General features: G+C 41.1%; 1 protein-coding gene and 1 long non-coding RNA gene across 5 annotated transcripts in view; one reads left to right on the forward strand and one right to left on the reverse strand.

Moving 5' to 3' along the window:
• LOC309611591 overlaps positions 1–18,493 on the reverse strand; it is a 249,290-nt gene that overhangs the window by 216,547 nt on the left and 14,250 nt on the right. The window lies entirely within an intron of this gene.
• AFF3 (ALF transcription elongation factor 3) overlaps positions 1–18,493 on the forward strand; it is a 561,375-nt gene that overhangs the window by 93,788 nt on the left and 449,094 nt on the right. The window lies entirely within an intron of this gene.

Raw genomic sequence — 18,493 nt, forward strand, 5'->3', positions numbered from 1 at the left:
TTGGTTGTTGCTAATCAAGTGAGAATTCTCCTTGTCCTGTAAAAATGATCTTAGGTTATACGAAGAGAGTGAAATATTTTAGTTCAGAATCTTCTGGTTTACATTTTGAGTTTATTCTAAAGTGTTTTTTCACTGCATTACAAAATACATAGGATGGATGTATGGACTGTTAGACTTCAAAAGAAGTAAATTACAATCACAGAGGTAGCAAAGAGGCTGCGGTCACTTGAACAGTACATCTGGATGGAAAATGAGGTTTTGTTTGAGAAAAGCACATCTCGTACTCTATTCCAAATTGATGACAGTTGTCCAGAGCACGTGAAGAAAAAATATGACTGCACATTTGTTTTGTTTTGTTTTGCTGTGATATGGTATACCAACTAAAATACAACGTGAGCTCCAGAACATTGTACTTAGGAACTGTTCACTTTTTTTTTTTTGATATATTCTTTTCTAAAGATGGAATAACAGTGTGGCCAGAATATTCTTTGTATCTTAATTTGATCTAGTAACCAAACGAAACAAATAATTTGACATTTCTCATTGCCTGTCCAATAAGGCTGAGCTTTACCCATTTCTGAGCTCTCATCTCAGAAAGCGCCCGGCACCCATCGGGAGATCAATGTATTCCCCTTAGAGAAGACACATTTATTACTCTGAGATGTTTACACAGGTTCTCATGAGGAAATTAAGTGACATGTATACCGGTAACTTCTTTTGATTATTCATTTATGATGGATCCCAAAAAGTGTTAATTAGGAATTAATGGGAGCAAAACGTAAGTTCTGCAAGCATTTATGTTTTTAGAAGTTTGTAGGAAACACATGTAGTTACCCTCTGACAGAACTGAATTCGTCAAGCTCTTTGATTTTTGTTTTCCTCATCAAATAGCCTGTACCAGCCAATAAAGCATGACTCATTTTTGAACAGAGGTGACTTGTAACCACCAGGATTCCCTTTATAATTTTAATCCCCAGTGATTCCTTGTTAAAATGATTTTTATGTACCAAAGAAACTCCAAGTTTATTAGGTAACAATTTATTTACTTTGGAACCTGATGAGTTGATAAAGCTCTGGTGGAAAGCCCGTTTTTGACAACCAGGGCAGCCTTATGTGGTTAACTCTACAGTTTCATTAGGCTTTTGGGTATGTCCTTGATCACATGGACACTTCCAGGATGCCCTTTCAGGACCCTCGATTGCAAATGATACCCTGTACAGGTGTTGGGTAATCACAGAAGGAGGGAAATGCCTGAGATAGAGGGTCATGCCGAGAGAAATTAGAGGTTTTATACAGGAAGTGTTTCATTTCCCTCCATGACATTGAACTCTCCTAACATTCTGTCAATACGAGGTATATTTCAAAGAGGCCAGTCATACATTGATAGAAAAGAAGTAAGAAGAAGTGTTGTTTGTGGAACAAAGTTATAGTTGGTGGGGTGGTGGTGGTGGTTTTTTTTTTTTTTTTGGTGGGGGAGGGTATACAGTCCTTATTTTAGCCAAAAGCTTTGCATATTATGGACACTCTGGTAATTTGAATCTTGTAAATCTTGTGTGTTCAAACAGTCCACAATTATAATAACATGCCTCTTTCCCAGTGGGCAACAGGGTGCTACCTGGAAGTTTGAAAGTTATGCTTCCTAGCCTTCAGACTCAAAGGGTTTGTTGGTTGATGGGTTGGTTTCTTTACAGTACCCAAGGGATTAAGAAATAACCTTTTGCAGATGTATCATTCAGTATTTATAGGGCGTTTCTTAAAGCCACAATCATAATGAAAATGGAAGAATTTTATCAACTAATTTGATTTGAGGGAATATTTGCTTTTATTTTTTGGAGGGTTTAAAACAGTGTGGCAAACCGTTTAAAAAAGTTAATGCCTATATATTTTTTAAACAGATACCACCTCTATGAAAATGTCCTTTCATTAGTACTGACATTGATTTCCACTGAGAGAGGGAATGTGTGTTTTAGGAAAATTGACAGAGGAGATGACCTGAAGGGAACTTACATTACCTGACTACACTTTTTCAGGATGTTAGCTGGAGAGCAAGACTTAAGACAGTGTGAAGAATTTGGGGGCTAAAAGGAAGCATTGGGTAAAAATGATATGAAGACAAGGGAAGTGAAAATATAGCTGTATGACACTGGATAGGGATGTTCCCCATAAGAAAATCAAATCAATGGCTCGGTGTAATGTGGTGTGAGAAATTAAAAAAAAAAAATTGAAGATGTGATCTCTGCCTCCAAGAAATTTACGTGAATTGAATAAATTAAGACTCCAGCACTTCACTTTTAATTTGCAGTTTCTCTCACAGTCCAGACAAAATTTAAAATTGGGCTTCTAAAAAATAAAAATAAAAAAATAAAAATAAATAAAATTGGGCTTCTAGGCCTGAGAAAATTCCCTCACCTTCATAGTCCTTATAGTAGAGAAAGAGTCTATGCTATTTTTTTAAATTGAGAATTTGTGAATCTCTCTTGTCTGATTTTGCACTTGGTAAATCCTTCATTCTTTCCGACACGTGCACTCTGTCAGCTGCTGTGGCGAATCATTTGTTATCATTCTTTCATCTTCAATAATAGGTAATTAGTGTAGAGAAATTTAGTGCAATTTGATGTGGAAGTGAAGGCCCTCAAGGGAATTCCTTAACTGATACACCTGCCTCTTGGCTGGCTTTCCCCAGCTCAGTTTTGTGTTAATGAAAAACATAATTTTGTTTTTGTAGCTGAGTCTTTCATTCCTGACATCACCCCTCATTAAGTGAGCCTTCCCTGGCCTGCCACTTGGAAGAGTGACTCCTGTTAGGTAGCAGAGAGGGGCCTTAAGGAATGGCTGAAGCAGGCATTCTAGAACGTTCCAGGGCAGGGCACACTGAATCTTATTTCCAGTTGAAGTGAATTGTTTTTTGTCTCACACACACACAATTAATATTTTGCCCTTAACGTGTGGCATATAATTTACTGTTAACCTAGAGGGGCAGATATAGGTTGTGGGACCCAACATTTATACCGTCTTGGGGGTCCTGTTTAGGAAATAAAGAATACGGAAATATTTTACACTTGAAATATTTTTTTTAATATGTGTAAATTTATTTATTTTTGGCTGCGTTGGGTCTTTGTTGCTGCGCATGGGCTTTCTCTAGTTGCGGCGAGCGGGGGCTACTCTTCATTGCATTGCACGGGCTTCTCATTGCGGTGGCTTCTCTTGTTGCGGAGCATGGGCTCTAGGCGCGCGGGCTTCAGTAGTTGTGGCACGTGGGCTCAGTAGTTGTGGCTCACAGGCTCTAGAGCGCAGGCTCAGTAGTTGTGGCGCATGGGCCGAGTTGCTCCACGGCATGTGGGATCTTCCTGGAATAGGGCTCGAACCTGTGTCCCCTACATTGGCAGGCGGATTCTCAACCACTGCGCCACCGGGGAAGTCCCCACACTTGAAATATTTACAAAAACATATATAAACACATTTTTAGGGCCCCTCTTGGGACCTTGGAGGAACCTTGGCTCCAGAGCCCCTGAAGCTTTTGCATCATTAGTTTCACAGTGCCTGTCTTTGGCTCATGCACTAGTAAGACGTTGTTATTTGAAATAGGATAAGAAATTATCTAAAATGGTAATTTTAGATTGGAAAAGAGTGCTTTCTATGAGTCTCAAATTTGTTAGAAATAAAAAATACATACTTATGTGCTAGGTGCTATAGGCAAGGCAGAAATGGGGTAATGCTATACAAAGAGCCTAATAATGCAGTGCCGTGGAGATAAAATATGGGTCTCAGCCTATGAAATCAGTTCGTTTGGCACATTACAGCTTCAGCAGTGGCATTCTGAAACACACGTGTTTTAGTTCCTGTTTGCTATTAATTTAATAAACGGCAGTGACTTAAACTGCTCTTGCAGAGCCCTTGAAGAGCTGGGAAAAGTAGGCCTTTGCAAAGCCGGGGAAGGAAGGAAACCAGTGACTGCCGCCCCTCCCTGTGGCTTAGTCAGTGAAGGGGAAAGAGGCACCTACGTTTAAATATCAATTAATAGACTGTATGTTAGGAGTTTTCCTAGGGGTTGACAATTCATCCACAAGAACACAGTGACCATTTTTGGTTGATCAAATTTCTGTTTGTTAAAAGAAGTCGTTATACTGTTTAAGATGTATTGATTAATCATAGCATTTTCATGATGGGCATTTTAAAATCACCATTTATACCACGAATAAAGAGCAGAAAGGTGAAGCACTGTGATTTCATAAAATAGCTTTTCTAGAAAAGCAATTAACTGATTTTTTTAAAGTTCACAGAAGAGAAATGAGGTAGGCTTCCTATGTCCTGTCACTCTTGGTTACCTTTGTACGAAAATGGATTTCTTCCAAATGAAAGTTGGCACCAGCCTGTCAGAGGAAAAAGGCATCTGCAAAGAAATGTGTACATTACATATTCATGCCAGTCTAAATTTCTTAATTACGTTTGAGCTGTTGTTTTCAAATCCAAGGATGCTCTCTGATTGCTCCCTGATGGAATGAGGGTCCCTGTCTGTTCTGGTCTCATCGTCACCATCACCATGGCCTCCTTCACAGTGTGGCTTAGCAGTGGCATCGATGGTTACTCTCTGTGTGTCTTCCTCTCCACAAAATGAGCATCTTCCATTCACTCAGCCAGGATGCGGAGAACTGGTACCGCTTGGACTTAGAAGTGAAGACTCACAATTTTGATCTCAGATATGGGATGAAAGCACTTGTTTTCCATCTTAATTTTACTTTTTAAAAACAATTTATTTATTTATTTATTTATTTATTTTTGGCTGTGTTGGGTCTTCGTTTCTGTGCAAGGGCTTTCTCTAGTTGTGGCGAGCGGGGGCCACTCTTCATCGCGGTGCGCGGGCCTCTCACTGTCGCGGCCTCTCTTGTTGCGGAGCACAGGCTTCAGACGCGCAGGCTCAGTAGTTGTGGCTCACGGGCCCAGTTGCTCTGCGGCACGTGGGATCCTCCCAGACCAGGACTCAAGCCCATGTGCCCTGCATTGGCAGGCAGATTCTCAACCACTGCGCCACCAGGGAAGCCCTGTTTTCCATCTTATACATGGGTCATGCTGTAGGCCAGGGTGAAGCCTGGCAAGTGGAAATGTTTCCGTAGTTGTTGATACTCTTACGTTTGGTCATTGGGGCCCTAAAATGTAAAGCACTCAATCACTTAAAAGTAACTTCGGTTGCTATGATCTTTTATTGGAAATGATGAAGAAAGCATATTAAAATTTGTCCTGTGGTGAGAAGGTGCAGGTGGCTTTTTCCGTCCCCCTTTCCCCTCTGGCTCCTTTAGATTCACATTATAAAGCTGAGTCTTCCAGCCTTGAGGTGGGAAGCTGCTCCCAGCAGTGGAGGCGTTGTGGGCGGGACCCAGATGGAGGTGGTTGGCAAGCCCCACTTCACTTTCCCCGTGTATTTTCTCTGTTCTCATAAAGCTTCCTGTCCCAGAAAGCATGTAGTTGGATGACAGGGCTGTTTTCCCTTAAACTGCAACCTTGTGGGTGTTATTCCAGACCTGGGGCTACTTGAGAGATTGAGGCTTGTGAGTTTGGAGCCACTTGAAAAGATGATGTGTGGTCCAGCATCTCCCCCGCCCTAGAGAAAGGGTCACTCCACAGTCCAGTGAGGAAAGCCTATTCTTTTGAGTTTCATCCTTTCTTGGTCAGAAGGCACATGCAGGCTGGCGCGGAGCTCCGTGGAATGGCCAGGGCTCTGGACGCCTGCAAAGACTGGGTTCCCATCCTGGTTCTGTCATTTGTTAGCTGTGTGGCCGGGAGCCAGGGGTTGAACTTCGCCTCCGTTTCCTTCCTTGTGAAGTGGAGAGAATGATAATATCTGCTTGACAGAGTTACCGGAGGGAGGAGTAGATGAGATAAAGTATGTAATGTGCTTAGCACAGTGATATCATGGTAAGCATTCAAAAAATACTGGCTACATTATTCTTATTTGAAATGCCCCTGAAACGACAAAAGCAAACAAGATATACAAATGAGGGTATTATTAGCAGTGGTTTTGCATGTGTGTGTGTGTGTGTGTGTGTGTGTGTGTGTATGTGTGAGTTGGAGAGACAGAGGCCCCATGACGAGAGGTGGGAGGAGAAAGAAAAATAAAATTCTGCAAGTTCTTTTGTGTTTATTTTGTTAAAAGTAACTGCAGTCCTGAAGACTGAGATTATCCTGGATTAATACAGCAAAGCCTGAGTGACACGACTCTCCCTTATTTAACAGTTAGCCCCCTCCTGAGATTTTATTGCCGAGTCTGGGATGGAATTTCTCATTCTGTGTATTCGGCTTTGCTGAGCTATTATTATCTGCCGTGGACCACATCATACTTGAGCTTTAGTTCCAGTTAAATGAAATAGAAATTGAACAAGACTGGGGCTGAGAAGAAAACATTAACATTTTCAGGTAGCAAGTATTTAGAATGACTCATTGAAATAGATCTCTTTGAAGGCACAGAGTATTAAATAGCATGTTTAATTGGGCTGAGCGGCAACATTGCTTACCCACATGAGGAAGATGCGTTAGTGATACCTCTGTAGTAAATGGGGTGCCCTGCTCTTTTTTTTTTAATTTGTTTGTTTGTTTGTTTGTTTGTTTATTTATTTTTGGCTGTGTTGGGTCTTCGTTTCTGTGCGAGGGCTTTCTCTAGCTGCGGCAAGCGGGGGCCACTCTTCATCGCCGTGTGCGGGCCTCTCACTATCGTGGCCTCTGTTGTTGCGGAGCACAGGCTCCAGACGCGCAGGCTCAGTAGTTGTGGCTCACGGGCCCAGTTGCTCCGCGGCATGTGGGATCTTCCCGGACCAGGGCTCGAACCCGCGTCCCCTGCATTGGCAGGCAGATTCTCAACCACTGCGCCACCAGGGAAGCCCTGTCCTGCTCTTCACATGCTCCATCCGGGGCTGCACCAGGGGACCAGTGGCCTGCTGGCCACCCCTGGACATGGCAGTTTTCTATTTTGACCCAAGGTCAGCCTTCAGGGCCAGCAGACACTTTCACAGATTGGTTGGCTTAGTACAGCAGAAATGAATTGTCTCACAGTTCTGGAGGCTAGAAGCCCAAAATCAAGGTGTCAGCCGACTTGGTTTCCTTTGAGGGTCATGAGGAAGGATCTAGTCCAGGCCTCTTTCCTTGGCTTGTAGATGGTAATCTTCTCCTTGTGTGTTCAGGGTGTGAAACCTCTACCTGTGTCTGTCCCATTTTCCCCTTTTGGTAAGGTCATCAGTTATATTGGATTAGAGCCCACTCTAAGGACCTCCTTTTAACTCAGTTACCTTTGTAAAGACCCTATTTCCATTTAGAATTTAAAATTGGGGGGATCACAGTTCAATGCAACAGTGCCCATTGATGGCATTTTTATGACTATTTGATAAGTTAATAATGTACAGTGCTTAGAACAGTGGCGGGCACATAGTAGACACTCAAGACATCCACACTAATGGTAACAACTATAATTATTATTACACTTATTTATAGTAGCTCTGGCTGCCTCACATTTCCCTTCTGATATGCTCAGCCCTAGATGGTCTGAGAGCTCAGAATCCGGGAATTGAGGTGAGGTGGATGAAGTTCACTAGAATTGGGGTGTCTTGTGAGGGCAAGGATTTCTGTTTTGTTTTGACTGCTTTGCTTAGGAAAGCATCCCTGACTATGACTGGCGCATAGTTTGTGCTTAGTTAGGTATTTGTTGAATCAGTCGATTAATTTAAGGACGTGGGTGAAGGAAGTCACTCCCTTCCAACCCCTGACCTCCTCTCGCTGGGGCCTCAGTAATTTCTGCCCAACCTTTTATGGGAAGAGAGGAGGCCGCCACTTCCAACAAGTAATTTATAGCCGCTGTTCCGAAGGGAAATGGGAACCATACTTACTGATGTATGTAAACACAGCCCAAGTGAAATAAACCACAGAGCTATATGCTGGCCTCGGAAACAAAAGCTGAAGCAGGCTGGGCCTCTTTCTCCCTGTTCTCCTTTGTTTGGTTTCCGTGAGCAGAAGCCCTGGCTGGGGGGCAACACGTGTGGCGGGCCGTGTACGCCATGATTCTGGTTTCCGGCCACGTGATGTGAGCTGTGGCGAAAAGACGTGGCAATGAGCAGGGCTGTGGGGGGCTGTAGGGAAGAGCCTGCATCTTCAAACTTTCTGCCCCATGAATTAAGTTTTCATGGACTTGAAAGAGCCTGGGATACTTGGGCTTCTTGGAGGCCCCCTTGATTCCAGTGGGCGCTGATGCCCAGAATGTCCCTTGGCCCTTTCCCTCTGTGTGTCTCTCTGTGCTTCGCTGATCCTGTTTCTGTCACGATCGCTATTCCAGTTACTCGTGGTAAGGCACTGGTTCATAATTTACACACACGTAATACACATAGTTATCCAGAGCTCTGTTTATTTGTCGTCTTCCAGACACATCCTTCGGAAGTATTGCCGGTTACGTAGCGTTCAGGTCCACGTAGCCCTTGGGCAGTGCAGTAAATGGTTGACCTGTTTAAATGTGTGACAGAAGGATAAACAGTGGAAAACAGAAAAGTGTACACATTCACCTATTTACCAGCCCTTCGGCTCCCCTTCCCTTTGATTCTCGGATGTCTTGAAAATCTCAGAGGGAGAGCGTTGGTGACGGAAGGTCTCCCCCAAATCCCAGTGGCATGTCTGATTCTTCTCTGTGTCAGCCCCATACAGGCGCATCCTGTCTGTGTCCAAACTCCACAGCCAAGAGGCAGCTCACAGCCTCCTGGGGGGCCTTCCCATGTTTGGATGCTCTCACCTTTCCTATGTTGACCTGCAAATCCACCTCTCTGTAACGTATGCTTCTTAGTTTTTTTTGTTTGCTTGTTTGTTTCTTTTGCCGCTCCATGCTGGTTGCACGGTGGCCTGTGGGGTCTTAGTTGCCCGACCGGGGATTGAACCCGTGCCCTTGGCAGCGAAAGCACAGAGTCCTAACCACTGGACCACCAGGGAATTCCCTCATGCTTCTTAGCTTTAGTTGTGCCCACTGGGATTTCAAGTCGCTGTCTATTTCTGTTGTGTTTTACTATTAACTCCTGTAGGTTAAGTCCTCGCCGTGCCCCTCTGGACAGTACACCACGTGGGGTCATGCCACCCTTTCCCGATAGACATTCAAGTCCATTTAAGCGTGAGTTTTCAGAGTAGCCTTCCTTGCTTCATCATATCCCATCTAAATCACTTCTGTATAACCTTTTGTAAGTGGTGATAAGTATTAGAGGAAAAGGAAAAAGCAGAGCAGAGTAAAGGGGGCCGGGGATGCACATGGGGTCAGAGGATAGGGATTGGGTTGCAGGGTTAGAAAGGGTGGTTAGCGTAATCCTCACTGAGCGAGTGAGATTTGAGCAAGAAGGTGAGGGAGTTCGCCAGGAAGACAGATGGAGGAAGTGTCAGGTAGAGTAGGGTGGGCGTTTTGAGCCAAGGCCCAGGTGGGGACAAGCCCCTTGCCCTGGAATAGCAGCGAGGCGTGCGCTGAAGTGGAGCTTGCGGCGAGGACGGGGACGGGAGGAGAAGCCCCACCATCTGAGCCTTTTTGGCCCAATAAGGACTTGCTTGGGCTTTACCATGAGTGAGAATGGGGAGCCATTGGCGGGTTTTGAGCACAAGTGTTGTGATCTGACTTAGGTGTTACAAGGATCAGTCTGGTGGTCATATTAAGAGCAGATTGTAACCGGACAGGGGTAGAAGCAGGAGCTCAGTCGGCAGATTGCTGCCCTGATCTAGGGGAGAGCTGATAGTGGTTAGGACCAAGGTGGTAGCAAAGATAATGAGAAGATTGGGTTCTGGATCTACATTGAAGGAGAGCCGGTAAGGTTTTCTGACGGCTCGGATGACAGATGGAGAGGAACTGAGGTCAGATTTTGACCTGAGCAACTGAAAGGAAGTTGCTGTCACCTGAGATGGGAAAAGCTGTATGGGAAGCAGGGTTTGGGGGGAAGAGCAGGAGTTTACTGGGCTTATTGAGTTTGGGGTGTCTCTTAGTCATCCAAGTGGAGGTGGTAAGTGGGCACACAATTTGCAGTGACAATTCTGGAGTTTGGTAGGGAAGGAAATCTATATCTGGGCCAGAGATGGAGATTTGGGAGTTTCCCACATACACGTGGTATCTAACGCCTTGAGGCTGGATGAGGTCTCCCAGGGCGTGAGTGTGGCTCAAGAAGAGGGCTGAGCCCTGGTGCAGTCTTACGTCAAGGGATTGATGGGTAGAGGGAACCCGCAAAGGAGACGGAGAAAAAGGGATCAGTAGGCAGGAAGAAAACAGAGTGCAGTGTCCAGAAGCCACAAGGAAAGAGGGTGTCAAGACAGGGAGGGAATGATCACCAGTGTAAATTTTGCTGATGTTGTATTTAGTAACATGGAGGAAATGTTTTGGGGCCAAAGCCTGTTTGGGTTGAAGAGAGAATCAAGCAGAGGAATTGACACATTACATATAGACAACTGTCTCCAGAAGTTTTGCTGCAGAGGTCAGCAAAGATTTTGAAAGTAGCATGTCTTCACTGTAAAAATTTGGATGAAATTGAAAACATAAAGGAGAAAAAAAATCACTTGTAATCCTACAATCTGGAAATGATCATAATTAACATTTTGGTATAGATCTTTCTGGTCTTTTCCTATACTTCCAGCGTCTTTATGGAATTGGAATGAATCTATTATATATGGTCATTATCCCATTCATTTTTCTAACATACCATAACCACTTTATCATGTCACTGAACAGTCTTTGGCAACATTCAGTGCTGTTTTTTGCATCTTATTTAGTTGAGAGATTTCAGTGATTTTATCCTGTGGAGGTACCATAATTTACTTACATAATCCTTTTGTTGGGCATTTAAGCTGTTTTCAGTTTTTTTAATTTTCACTATTGTAAATTTTTCTGCAATGAATGGCCTTATAAATAAATTTTGTGTTGATATAATATTTCCCAAGAAAAAATTCTTAGACATCTAATTTATAATTCTTTTTTTTAAAATTAATTAATTAATTTATTTATTTATTTATGGCTGTGTTGGGTCTTCGTTTATGTGCGAGGGCTTTCTTTAGTTGCGGCGAGTGGGGGCCACTCTTCATCGCGGTGCGCGGGCCTCTTACTATCGCGGCCTCTCTTGTTGCGGAGCACAGGCTCCAGATGCGCAGGCTCAGTAGCTGTGGCTCACGGGCCTAGTTGCTCCGCGGCATGTGGGATCTTCCCAGACCAGGGCTGGAACCCGTGTCCCCAGCATTGGCAGGCAGATTCTCGACCACTGCGCCACCAGGGAAGCCCTAATTTATAATTCTAAATGAACAAAACCTTATCATATATAATCTTTGTAAATTTTCTGTTCATGTCCTTTACCCATTTTTCTGTTGAAGTATTTGTATTTTTTCTTACTGAGAAAGAGTTCTTTAAAGTTGACCTTTCCTAAATATATTGTAAGCAATTTTTAGTCTTTTGATTAACATTGTTTATAGTAGTGAAATTACATTTTGTATCTTTCTTCCTGTGATGGCTTCCTTTGTATTGGGTTAGAAAAACCCGAACGAACTTTTTGGCCAACCCATGTTTTAAAGGCTATTTCCATAGGTATATTGAAGAGTTAAATCTAACCTATGAAACCATGAAAGAACTAGATGAAAAGTTACCTATCTGGAACTTATTTTGCTATAAGGTAAGGCTTTACTTTTTTCACATAGTCAAATTCCAGTATAACTGATGAATTAGTATATCTTTTCTTTATAATTTCAGTAAGAAAAGAGATAAATGGTCCATCTTTATGGAATTGTGATATAGCTATAGGTAGGGAATCTTATGATACAATTTCTTATGAAACTGGAAATTTTACGTCAACATGTCCAGCCTTTCTCAAGTCCTACCACTTTGACAGTCTGCTTCAACCATCAAAGAACTTACTTTCTTCTAAATTCCTATCATGTCCACATGTGTTGTATTACCATATATTATTATTTACTTTTCTTTGTGTCCGTCTGATCTCAAAAATATCTTGTTAATAAGTACCTTGAGGTCAGGCTTGCTTCCTGTTTATCTTTGCCTCAACATCTAGAATAGGATTCTGTTTCATCTAGTACAGAATTATTTTGTCCCTGAGTTCTAGACATTGAGTTTGTTTCTGCACCTGATAGAGACACACCTACTTTCATTGGTTTATGATGTTTGGTGACTCAGTGACAGAAATAAAGACTAGAATGAAGTTCAAACATAGCATATAATCCGACCCAGCCTTTATCTCCATCTGCTTACCAGTGATCTTGCTGTGTCCTAATAAGCATGTCATTTTCTATCACACTTTTCTCTCTTTGCTTATGCTTGGAGTGTTATCCTTTCCTAGTCTGCCTGCCAAATTCCTTTTTTCAAGGCCAGTTCCTCTTATAAAATACAACAATAATACTTGGAAATTAGAAAGTCACCACCTAGAATTGAGAAGTGTTGACATATTGGCGTATTTACTTTCCATCTTATTCTTGATATTTTTCTGTTTCATTACTTACTGTTTTTATTAATAAGTTACATGCTCATTTAAACAATTTAAATAATGAAGAACAATGAAATTTAAAAACCAAATTAGGGGACTTCCCTGGTGGTCCAGTGGTAAAGAATTCGCCTTATAATGCAGGGGCCACGGGTTCGATCCCTGGTCAGGGAACTAAGATCCCACATGCCGTGGGGCAACTAAGCCCCCGCTCCACAACTACTGAACTTACGTGCCTCAACTAGAGCCCGAGTGCCACAAACTACAGAGCCCATGCGCTCTGGAGCCCACACCACAACTAGAGAGAAGCCTGCACACCACGACAAAGAGCCCGCGCACCCCAATGAAGATCCTGCATGCCTCAGTGATGATCCCGTGTGCCGCGGCTAGGACCGGACGCAGCGAAAAATAAAATAAATAAGTAAATAAAAAAATCTTAAAAAGAAATAAAAGCCAACTCAAATCCTACCATCCAGAAAAAAAATCACAAACATAAGATGAACTTCACTCCAGATAACATTCTTTCTCTTTCTTCCTGGCTTTATATTTCTTTGGATTCATCAAACGTGGAGCTGCTCTTGAGCTTTGATGTACATTCTGGTATACCCATCCTGTTATTTCATGTAGATGTTTCATTCTTTCTGCTTAAATACCTGAATAATTTCTTCTTTAAAATTCTGCAGCTTAATGAAAATGTTTCAGTACTGAGCATTTCCTGAAATATGGAGTGCTCTTTCAGTTTTTCAAGATTAGTTCACTCTTCTAGTTCAGGGAATTTTTTTTTTATATATATTAAGTGTTTGCACATGTTTTTCACATGTACTGGTTTTGATTTGCCTTTGAATTGAATTATCCTTATGTTGAGTCATATTGGTCTTTTTTTTCCAGATCTGTTAGTTCCTTTCTAATTGCTTTGATCTGTACTTTTTCACCTGCACTCACTATTATTTTCCTAAGCCTTTTCTTCATGTCAGTGATTCAGTTTGGGGTGTACCTTCTGTTTCTTACTGCCTCTGATTTTTTTCCCATAGTTGTATCACATGATCATTTATTTTTGTAAAAAAAAAAAAAAAATATATATATATATATTTATACCCCAATGATTACTTGTCATTTTTTTCTAAGAATTTACAAAATTTTAATTCTCATTTCTGTTGTATTAATTATAAGATTAATTTATTGTTATAATTCTGGGGTTTATTTTTTCATGAAAAAGTTATAAATCAAACTCTCCACTTAGACTGTTAAATTTTCATTTTTCCTTTTAATGGGCATTTTCTAGTTACACAATCCTCAGGAAAAGAAGCATTTCTATTATAAATTAATTAGAGCAGAGTGCTGCTTCACATGATAGATTCCAAAAACAGTGGCTTAGAAAACAAGACAAAAGTTAATTTTTCTTTCATTTTAAATCTGAGACGGTGTGGGGCTTCTGTTCTGTGATATCCTGTTATGGACTCGGACGCCTTTTCTCCTGTTGTTCTATGACCAGTAGGAGTGTTAGGCTCATCCACGTGATCCAAGATGGTCCATGTTCCTTTCCAGCCTGGGAAGAGAGAAGGGAAAGCGAAGCGCATCCTGCCCTTTCACGGTTCAACTTGGAAGGAACACAAACCACTTTCTTTCATATCCCATTGGGCAGAATTAGTCACCCGGCTCTCTTAGTTTCAGAGAAGGCTGAGGAAAGCATCCAGTCTTTATGCGGGTCACCATGTGCCCAGAGAAAATTTTTATCATTACGGAAGAAGACACGAATAGATTTGGAGAAAAACAAGCAGTCTGTGCCGTATAGTACTTATTACTGTATATCAGTGGTTGCTTGTTTAAAGGTTTGTCTCTCATGGTTTCCATGAGCCCTTCAAAGGAAAGAATTATTTCCCCATTCTGACTTCCCCAGTGCCTGAGTCCAACGTATAATAGGTGTTCGTTCAGTAGTTTTTGTTGAATTGTTGTTTTTGAATTAAAATGACACAGTCTATGTAATTTGTTGAATTTCTGAAAGAATGGGATCTATAAATTCATAAAGTGTTTTAGGACATTATAGAAATTTTTGACAAATAGAGAAAGGCTCCCTATTATATTATTATATATGATGATTACCCCTGAAATCAATGATATTACAAAGTATATAAGTTTGATTGAAGTAAGTATAAATATAGCCAGTAATATAGGTTCTTCTTATTCAATATGAAAATTTCTTGGAATAATAAGTGGATTCCTATCTAAATTCATGAGTTCTCTTATGACATTTGGGTTAAGCCTGAAATGGATTAATCTTTTTCTGATAAAGTTTCATAAGCTGTGATTTCTCTGGTGACCACATTTAATTAGATATTAAATAAACTGCTTATCTTTATACCAACAGGTTTTATGACTGCATTTTTTTCCTGAGCTGTATTTCATAGATTAGGTAGCTAGCAGAAGTAAAAAAAAATAACATAAAATATTTAGTAGACCACAATATCCTTAGATTAGAAATTAAAATATGCCTACTTTTAAAATGGAAAATAAATATTTAAGCTTAAATTTAAAGAATAGAAGTAGGTAAGATAGTCTAAATATGTACATTCCAGTGGGAAAAAAATTCATTTTGCTTTTCCAGGTACTGTTTTTTCCCCTAGAAATTGAGTATGCTTCTTTTAAGTGGAAAATTCCATTTAATCTGCAAAGGCTGAAACGTTTTGTGATAAGGTTGTGAAGGTTTTAATTAAAAACTTTAGTTTTATTTTTTTATTTTTTCAATACCACATGCCGTGGTAAGATTCTTCAACTCAAATATACTGACATTCTGACTCAGCTTTTTCCCCTCTGCCCAAGCGTTGGAATGGAGAGGAGAGCCTTGCGGGCCTTGTGAATGTTGAACAGCCAAGATTAATTTAATCTGCTGTTTTAGTGAATGGAACACCACAGAGATGGATCTGGAAACACCAGATGACCTTTTGTACAGATCAGAGCAAGAGAGTTTCTGAGTTGCCTGCAGAACTAAGATCCAAAACCGAAGGAAGATCACCAATTGTCAGATTGCCTAAAGGCATAAAGTCTGTAAAGGGATTAATTTTTCTCAGTTCTGTTTCCTAGAGCACAGTGAAGTTTTAGAAGAGACTCTTTCACCCTCCAGAAATTTCTTCAGTTCCATCAAATTGGAAATGAAATGACTGTTTCCTTTCTCTGTTAATCCCTCTCCTCCCCAGTAAACTTCAAGTGAAGACTATGTAGGGATAGGTGAGTAGGGTAACCTCCCTGGGAGAAAAAGTGATGGCTCAGCTGAGTTAGTGAGGGCTGCGGTGAGTTGGGTTCATCTGAGTTCTTGGTTCGAGTTTCTGGCATGTATCTCAGGGGCCTTGGTGGTTAAACAGCATCCAACATGTATCGTGTTCTCACTGGAACTTGATGTCTTGGAATCATCTAGGGTTCTTCTTTATTTATACCATATCTTGTTGGTTGATCTTTCCAAAAAACTCTCATATTCTTCCAAATCTTTGTGCTACCTTCCTATTTACTTCACTTTCATACTAGCTTTTCCAGCTTTTGAATATTCATCTGGTCAACCTCTCTTTAATAAGCCCTGAACAGCATTATCTGATTAATCTCCTAAAGATCCAATTTCACCTCTTTCTTCCCCACCTCAAAATCTTGGCAAGCTCCCCTCTTCCCTGTGGGTTATAGAACAGGCATTTCATGGACAAATTTAAGTTGTTTAAGATAATTTAATTCCATAATTCCTTTAAAAATTTAGAAAATTGTGGTCAAAAAAACCACATAGCATAAAATTTACCATCTTAACCATCTTTAAGTGTACAGCTCAGTTGTGTTAAGTGCATTCCCATTGCAGTGCAACAGTATTTCATAACTCTTGAGGGGTTTTATCCCCCTCTCTCTGAAGAGAGTTGTAAATCTTGTTATATCTCACACAGGGTTTTTTTGTTTTTTTTTTTAAACAAATGCATTGAATGTTCTCCATCTTTCTTTTCTTTTTTTTTTTAATTTTATTTATCTATTTATGGCTGTGTTGGGTCTTCGTTTCTGTGCGAGGGCCTTCTCCAGTTGCGGCAAGCGGGGGCCACTCTTCATCGCGGTGCGCGGGCCTCTCACTATCGCGGCCTCTCTTGTTGCGGAGCACAGGCTCCAGACGCGCAGGCTCAGTAATCGTGGCTCACGGGCCCAGTTGCTCCGCGGCATGTGGGATCTTCCCGGACCAGGGCTCGAACCCGTGTGCCCTGCATTGGCAGGCAGATTCTCAACCACTGCGCCACCAGAGAAGCCCTCACACAGGTTTTAAAGTATTCTTTACTTAAATGCTTAAGAACTTAATGCCAGTCCGTTGAAATCATTGTACGCAATTAAGTGGTGGCTACTGGAATCTTCCTGGAGCTCAGTTATGATCGTGCTGCTCCCTCTTCCTTTCCCTGGTGTTTCCTCGGTGAGTAAGGACTGTGCCTCACTCGTGTTAGGTACTTGGGAACTGTTTGTTGAGTGGCTGTGTGGGATGGTAAGACCCCTGTTGATGTAGGATATTGCTTTTTTTTTTCACTGCCCTCCCAAGAAGTCAGGCTAATGCCATGATATTATGATGAAACACAATTCAGCTACATCAAGAAAAAAACTCGTTAATATTGTTAACACTCTAAGATCAGCAATTAAAACTAAAAGGAGAACATGTGAAAGCAGCAAAATGCTTTTCTAATATCTGTGAATAATCTTATTCAAGTGAATTATTTGATTTTACTTGCTTTCTCACATGCCTTAGAAATAAGTAAAATGAAAGAGAACATATTTTGAACTGATTTTCAACCTTCTCATTTCATAGGATTAAAAAATACATGGTTTTGATTAAAATTCACAGATGGACTTCTCAGTCTCCTTTCCAGACCTGGGCCCCAGATTCATTCTTTTTCCTTTTTTAAATCATTATTGGGTTAGTCGCCAACAAGACTAACCAGCGGCAAGACTTTGGTCAGTTCTCTTAATTGCTCTGGGCTTCAGGTATACTAAATTAGACCCTATTCTGTTCCAAACCTATTTTCGTTCCTTTTCATGACATACCAATGACATGGTATAATAAAATATAATATACAACCTTGTCTGCCTCTGCACTATATTTCTGTTTTGGATAATGTAAAATAGAACCTTTTACATTGCAATAAAACTTTAAGATTACAATAAATGACAATAAAACCCCCTAGGATTAAAATATCAAAAAAAAGTTGCATAAAGCTGATTAATTAATTTTGTATTTTATACATTGCAGTGTTGATATTCTGGATTCTGTACTATTTTCGCCCTACAAGTTTTCCCATGAGGGTAGGGGGAGGAGTTTATCCATCCGATGACTTCATATATCATCTGTACGATTATAACATGTATCTCTAGTCTCGACCTTCCTTCTACACTGAAGAGCCATATTTCTAACTGCTTCTTGATGTGCCCTTATGGATGTTTTTGTAGACACCCCCGATTTAAAATGACCAGCACTGCTCATACTGCCTTCCCCAGAGGGCTTTTCATCCGAAATTCTGTGTCTCGGTTAAAAGAGGGCCTTTCCTCTGGGCTCTAAGCTAGAACCTTTGAAGCCATTGTCATTTGCTGTTTCCATCATTCACCTCTACTCCGTCGTTAATTCCTTTTAATTTTATGTAAGAAAGGCTCTCAAGTGGGATCCCTCGTTCTTGGGTTTTATCACCTCTTGGCTTTTTGCCATTAATCTCTTCCAAGTGTAGTTTAAGCCTCCACATCACTACCAGACGTGTACTGATTAAAAAAAAAAAAAAATTTTTTTTTTCTAATGAAGAGGAAATGAAAAGGAAAACACGAGTCTGATCATGTTACATTCTGGCTCCAGCAGCTCCTTTTGTTCCTCACTGTTCTAGAGCAGCTTTCAGCATCCCACAGGTGTCTTCCACGTTGGGAGGGTTATCAGTAGTTCTGCGAAAATGATGTTTAAGTTACACTGGTTTTTACTCCCATATTTCTCAGCCTCTTACACCAAATGTGGATTGTGAATCTCTGAAAGGAGACTATTCGAAGCAGCATTT

Source organism: Balaenoptera borealis, assembly GCF_965194805.1.
Source record: "Balaenoptera borealis genome assembly, chromosome: 15".
Lineage (NCBI taxonomy): Eukaryota > Metazoa > Chordata > Mammalia > Artiodactyla > Balaenopteridae > Balaenoptera > Balaenoptera borealis.